The sequence below is a fragment of the Rhinopithecus bieti genome, unplaced genomic scaffold (genome assembly GCF_001698545.2).
Source record: "Rhinopithecus bieti isolate Rb0 unplaced genomic scaffold, ASM169854v2 scaffold_2453, whole genome shotgun sequence".
NCBI classification, from domain to species: domain Eukaryota; kingdom Metazoa; phylum Chordata; class Mammalia; order Primates; family Cercopithecidae; genus Rhinopithecus; species Rhinopithecus bieti.
The window spans coordinates 1,353,420-1,358,945 of NW_016804447.1; the positions used below are offsets into that span (position 1 = coordinate 1,353,420).

Sequence of the window (5,526 nt, forward strand, 5' to 3'; positions counted from 1 at the left end):
AACCTGCATATGTACCCCCTGAACCTAAAATAAAAGTTGGAAGGACAAAAAAATTTAAATAACAAAAATAAATCTGTTAATTAAAAAACATTGATTATCTATGGAAGCCTAGAGGGTGGAAATAATATCCTTTATTGATTGAGGACTCACTAAATGCCAGGAACTATGCTAAATATTTTATATAATTATCTTATTAATCCTTACAACAGGTATTGATTTTTTGTTTTTTTTCCACAGGAGGAAACAGAAGACTGAGAAGAAAAGAAGCTTGCTCAAGGTCACATAGAGCTGGAATTTAAATTCAGATCTATTATACTCTTAAAAACTATGGAAGGGTGAGTAAGAATAAGTCACGTATTTCAAGTGTTTTGCCCCTATGATCAAAATTACCCTTATTATGAACATAGAAATGTCAGCATATCTGGGCCCAACTACACTAAATTTTAAATCACCTGACTACGCCATTTTGTTCTGATTCTCTGATCGCCAATGAACTTTCTAAATATAATTTGACTTTTCATGTAGGTTTTCCAATACTAGACAGGCTGACAAAACTCTTCTGCACACTCTGGTGTTTGTGTCTGTCTTGGAAAATTGTTTGGTAGATATCGATCTTAAGAATGTGGCAGTTGATTCCACCAATGAGCACAAACTCATTCTTAGTCTACTTAAAAACTAAGATAATACATTGAGGACCAAGATAATTTCACCCTATGAGAACCCCGGAAAGGCAACCAAATGATATATTTATTCATTCATTTGCTCGTCCATTTGCTATTCTTCATTATTACTTTCTGCAAAGCACTGTGCAAGTCATTGGAGATGCAGTGCTATAACAAGAGACATATTTTTATTGTTCTCAAGACCTAGTATACTAGGAAATAGAGACATGGAACAAATCTTTCTTCAAGTAGTTAACTTTAATAATTATTGTAGGACCTAAGAACTGCAGGGTGTGATGTAGGTATGGAATAAGCAAACTTATCTGATATAGGGAATCAGAGCAAGTTTACCTGTTGAAAGTTTTCTGCATTACATTTTGAATATAAATGTACTTCTGATACCTCAATAGATTTTTGGGAGATGTTGGGCTTTTAATTAAAAATGACCAGCGAGTGATCTAAAATAGCTTCCTGGAAGTTGGGGTGGGGAAGAGAGAGAGAGAGACAGAGAGAGAGCAAGCTAGAAAATAATGCTGATGGTTTAAATGGTGGGAGTGGATGAAAGCAGACGCAAAGAGGAAATGGCAGAGTCGTCTTTGGGACACCTATCCTTAGAGGGCAGGAGGAAATTGAGAAATCAAGGAAAGTTATAAAGTAACCAGATAATAAAAAGTATTGGCATAGTTCAGTATCACAATATTCAAAGGAAGATAAGATTGAAAAGAGGCAGGAAAGATTGTCACCAGGATCAAAAACTATGGATAAGAGAAATAGATTGAGGACAGGAACTGAAGGTTGTGGTAGAGGTTACTGAACTATAATAGACCCATTCTGCTCTTCTCTTTTATAAGCAAATGGATTCCTGATTCTTAGCTGAGCACAATGTTGCCCAGTAAAAGAATTACATGTATCCACCTATTTTGCATCTGTATGGGCCATATGAATAGTTCTGACCAATTACATAAACAAGAAATATTGAGTGGCACCTCTCGTAAGTGCTATTCAAAAAAGGGGAACGTTTCTTTCTTACTCCCTTCATTTAGTTGGTTGTTTGGAATGTTGGTGCATGCTAACGGGTCCAGCAATCATGGTAGGCCCTAGAAGATGGATACTACATTCCTAACATTACAAGGACCTTGAAGAAGTTATACATCTTTCCCCTATTTTCTCCATCCTCAGTGAAGGGGTTAGCTTGAATAAGAAAGCAGAGGGCTTCAATAGAAATTTTGAGGTATGTATAATGGTGAAATATTGAAGAAGAAAATAATAGTCTTTCGTCCATTTTTCTGACCAAATAATGATGGCCCTTCCTGTCTTCTTTCATAGTGGGAAAGATAATACAAGCTATTAAAAATATGTTATTCTAGATCTTACTGTGTAATCTATTATTAAATTTCTGAAGGTAGCATTTTCACTTTTATCACCTGTATGTTTCTCCATGGTGTCTAGCAGAGGCCATGTCAAATGGTAGAAACTCATCTATTCTCAGTGACCATGACTCCTGGCCATAACTGAGTGGACAGTGGATAGGACACCTGAACCAAGTTGGTGCAATCATATTGGCTCTTTCAGGATCTTGGAATTGGGATTTAGAGACATCCGTGACTTATATGAGTGTACTTGGAAGTTATAAGGCAATGGCTGTCCTGTATGTACATAGAGAGGCAGAGACAACAGGTATGGAGAGAGAGAATGATAAAGCAGCCATATAGAAGAAAGAAAGACATGTGTTCCTTGACAGAGAGAGAGTTTAAGAGAGAAAGGTAGAGGTAGGTTGAGAGAGAGTAATAGAGAGAGAGAGAGAGAGAGAGAGAGAGAGAGAGAGAGAGAGAATGATAGAAAGAGTAGCTACTGGATTTTTGATCTGTCTCCAGGCCTTCTGAGGTCTGCTTGCACTTCCACACACCATCACTCAAGATAATCTCTGTGATGAGTCTTTGTAACTTGCACACCAAAAAAAAAAAAAAAAAAAAAAAAAGTCTTCATGCATGATAATTATTCCCTGCAGTTCCGCAGAGATCTTCTAAGGGAAAAAATATAAGTCCACTTTACCCAATCTCAGAATGGCCTAATTTTAGTTTTGTGACAGTTGCTAGTGGTCCAGAGTATTTTTCAGGTTCCAAGGGAGACATGGAGACATGGGCCTATTCAAACAGCTGGAAACAAGACTGGCACTTGAGGATGTACTTGGGACTATAGTTAGAGGTGATGATAGAAATGGAAAAAGTGAATGAGATGATCAACTCCTAATTTTAGAAGCTCAAACACTCAAGAAACCAAAGCATTGTGAATGGAAAAGAAAAGATAGGGCACAATTCTAACTTTAAAATAATTATAATCTAGGTAGAGAAAAGTAAAATACACACATATGCACCCAGAGCTAAACGAGTGCTACAGATTATAAGCATTATAAAATATAAAGAAGATACCTATTATTGCTGGGCTATGATTTTCAGGCATGAAGAAACTCAGGTTTGATTTAGGCTATGAAGGACAACCTAGGTCTTGCAATGGAAAATGTAGCTGACTTGAGGTCAGCTTTTCTACTGACTAGATATGTGACTGTGATCAGCCACTTTACATTTCCAATTTCACGGCAGTTTCCTCCTCTATAAAATGAGGGCTTTGTATTGGATTCACTAATTCATTTAAAACATAAACTGTAAGTGCCCACTGTAATGTACAGAACTAGGAATACTGCATAAACACCAGTCTTCTAAAAAGACTGTCACTCTGATGTGGCTATGAACAAAGGACAGTGGGAGGCAACTAAGCTGCCTACAGGTAAAGAAAAACTCCATTGAGACCACGTTTGGATGAATAGGAATTGTTAGGTGAATCCGATAATGATGGAAACTTCCAGAGAAAGGGTTGCATAGATCATTGCAAATGTTTTTTGTAGCATTAATATTTTTCTTCGCTTCTGCTTTGTTTAGAGGAGGAGGAAGGGAGTGAACAAATGTTGGGTAGGAGTTAAGCGTATGAACTAAAGAGAAGATAGAAAGAAATAATTTCCTGAGCTGCTTCAAACCCTTAAAATGTATTCAAAGTGAATTCCATGAAGGAAAACACATGAAAAAGCAGATAATTAAAACCTCCTTTGCCTCCTCTGTATTTCTGTCTTGTATAAGATCTTAGAGATACTGAAAAAATGATATAACAGGATTCATGTCCCTCGTAGACGTTTAGGACTCCCATCCAGAGACAGTGTGTGGAGTGCTTAAGAATTTGGGTTTTGAAGACAGATCACATGCTAGCTAACACCACCACCTACTAGTTGTAAGATCTTAAAAAAATTTAAACTCTTTTGTACCTTTGTCTTCTCATCTGTAAAATGGAGATGACAACAATAGTTACTTCCTATGGTGAGAATTAAATGTATTAATCATATAAAGTGCCGAGAACCAGCACATAAAAGCACACTGGCATTTTAAAATAATAGCATATTAGTTATTATTACATGGTATTCCATAGAGAGTTCACCACTGAGGTGAGGTGAGCAATGGCAATGTGCCTCCCTACGTTAGTGAGTAACCTGAGGGTGCTTCCCTGTGCATGGTCTTCAACAGGGATGGCTTCGAATTTGCTTATTTAGTCATGATACAAAAGTATGTCCAATGAGGCCCTATTTCAGGCACGGTGAACTATATGAAAGGAGAAACAAATAAGCCATGAAGTACAATAATTCCAACACAAGGCAGTACATTTTAAATATCAAACAAATATTTAGGACCTCAGAGGAGGCAGATGTGACAGCTGCCTGAAACATCAGGGGACACTTCTTGGGTGGCATGAGAAGTGTACAATGACAGACATCATTTCAGGGACTGGAGTCAGGATTTGCCTCAGCTGGTTTGTGCACCCTCTTTGCATTCACAAGCCTTTCTTTCTTCTCCCCTGAGGTTTTAGAGCAAAATCTGATCCAGAGCCTGGGGATGCTGGAGGAGCGTCAAGGCTGGGAAAGTAACATGCACTGTGTTCGCAATCAACAGAAAAGATATTTTTAAACAAAAACAATTTTCCAAGTTTCCAGGAAAAGAAACAAAAGGCTTTTCTAAAATGAAAGGAACTGTTCTTCTTGTTCTGTGACTTTTATGTCACTTGGACAACAAGCCAGTGCTTAGAAACGGTTATTTTCCTGTCGACATCACTGCATGGATACTTCTTAGAAGGACATAACAGCATTAGCACTCAATCCCAGGCTCTGCTCACCCTCCAATGGCAGTCATTTTCAAAAACAATAAAGATATCTATGCTTGGTCTCTCTGTCTTGATTACACTGCAGGCACAACCTGTGTGGGGAAACAATATCCTGGATCATACTGAAGGTTCGCACAGATGGAACATTAGTGGGAGGGGTTGCCAGCTACTTCCCTGCCAACTTGTTAGTGCTGGAGACATTATCCTCTTATTTTGCCAGTTTAAAAGAGGATCAGTCGTAAAAATTCACTGTAGGCTCAGCAACATAATTATTATCTATGGTCTCTGCATTAACTGTGAGGAAACATCATAGTCTGAATCTGCCTAATTTCAAATGCCAAGCTGTGCCCACATTCAGCCCACAACTGAACCTGAATACTCAGTATATCCCTAGCACTGCTACTGCTGTCATCATGGCGGATGTTAAGTATGGGTTTGCCCAAGCTATGATGTTTAACTGTTGCCTTACTGCTTCTGTATTTCTTCTGTTTCCCTGACCCTTTTCAACACCAGCCCCATGCAATTTAAAACTATTAAAAAGGTAAAAATCGGTGTCACATTTAGTTCTGGTACTCAGTACAGAAGTGCCAAGCCCCTGCAAATTTGGAAAACAAACTCCTTAACAGATGGGCCACATAAAGTTTACAACATGTGCAATGTGGGA

At 38.1% G+C, this 5,526-nt stretch overlaps 1 long non-coding RNA gene across 1 annotated transcript; it reads left to right on the plus strand.

Annotated features, from left to right (window-relative positions):
* Positions 1-252: 252 nt before the first annotated feature.
* LOC108527198 (uncharacterized) lies at positions 253-4,924 on the plus strand. Its single transcript, XR_001884730.1, has 2 exons — positions 253-335; positions 4,572-4,924. It is a non-coding gene; the product is annotated as an uncharacterized LOC108527198 (long non-coding RNA).
* The last annotated feature ends 602 nt before the right edge of the window (positions 4,925-5,526 follow it).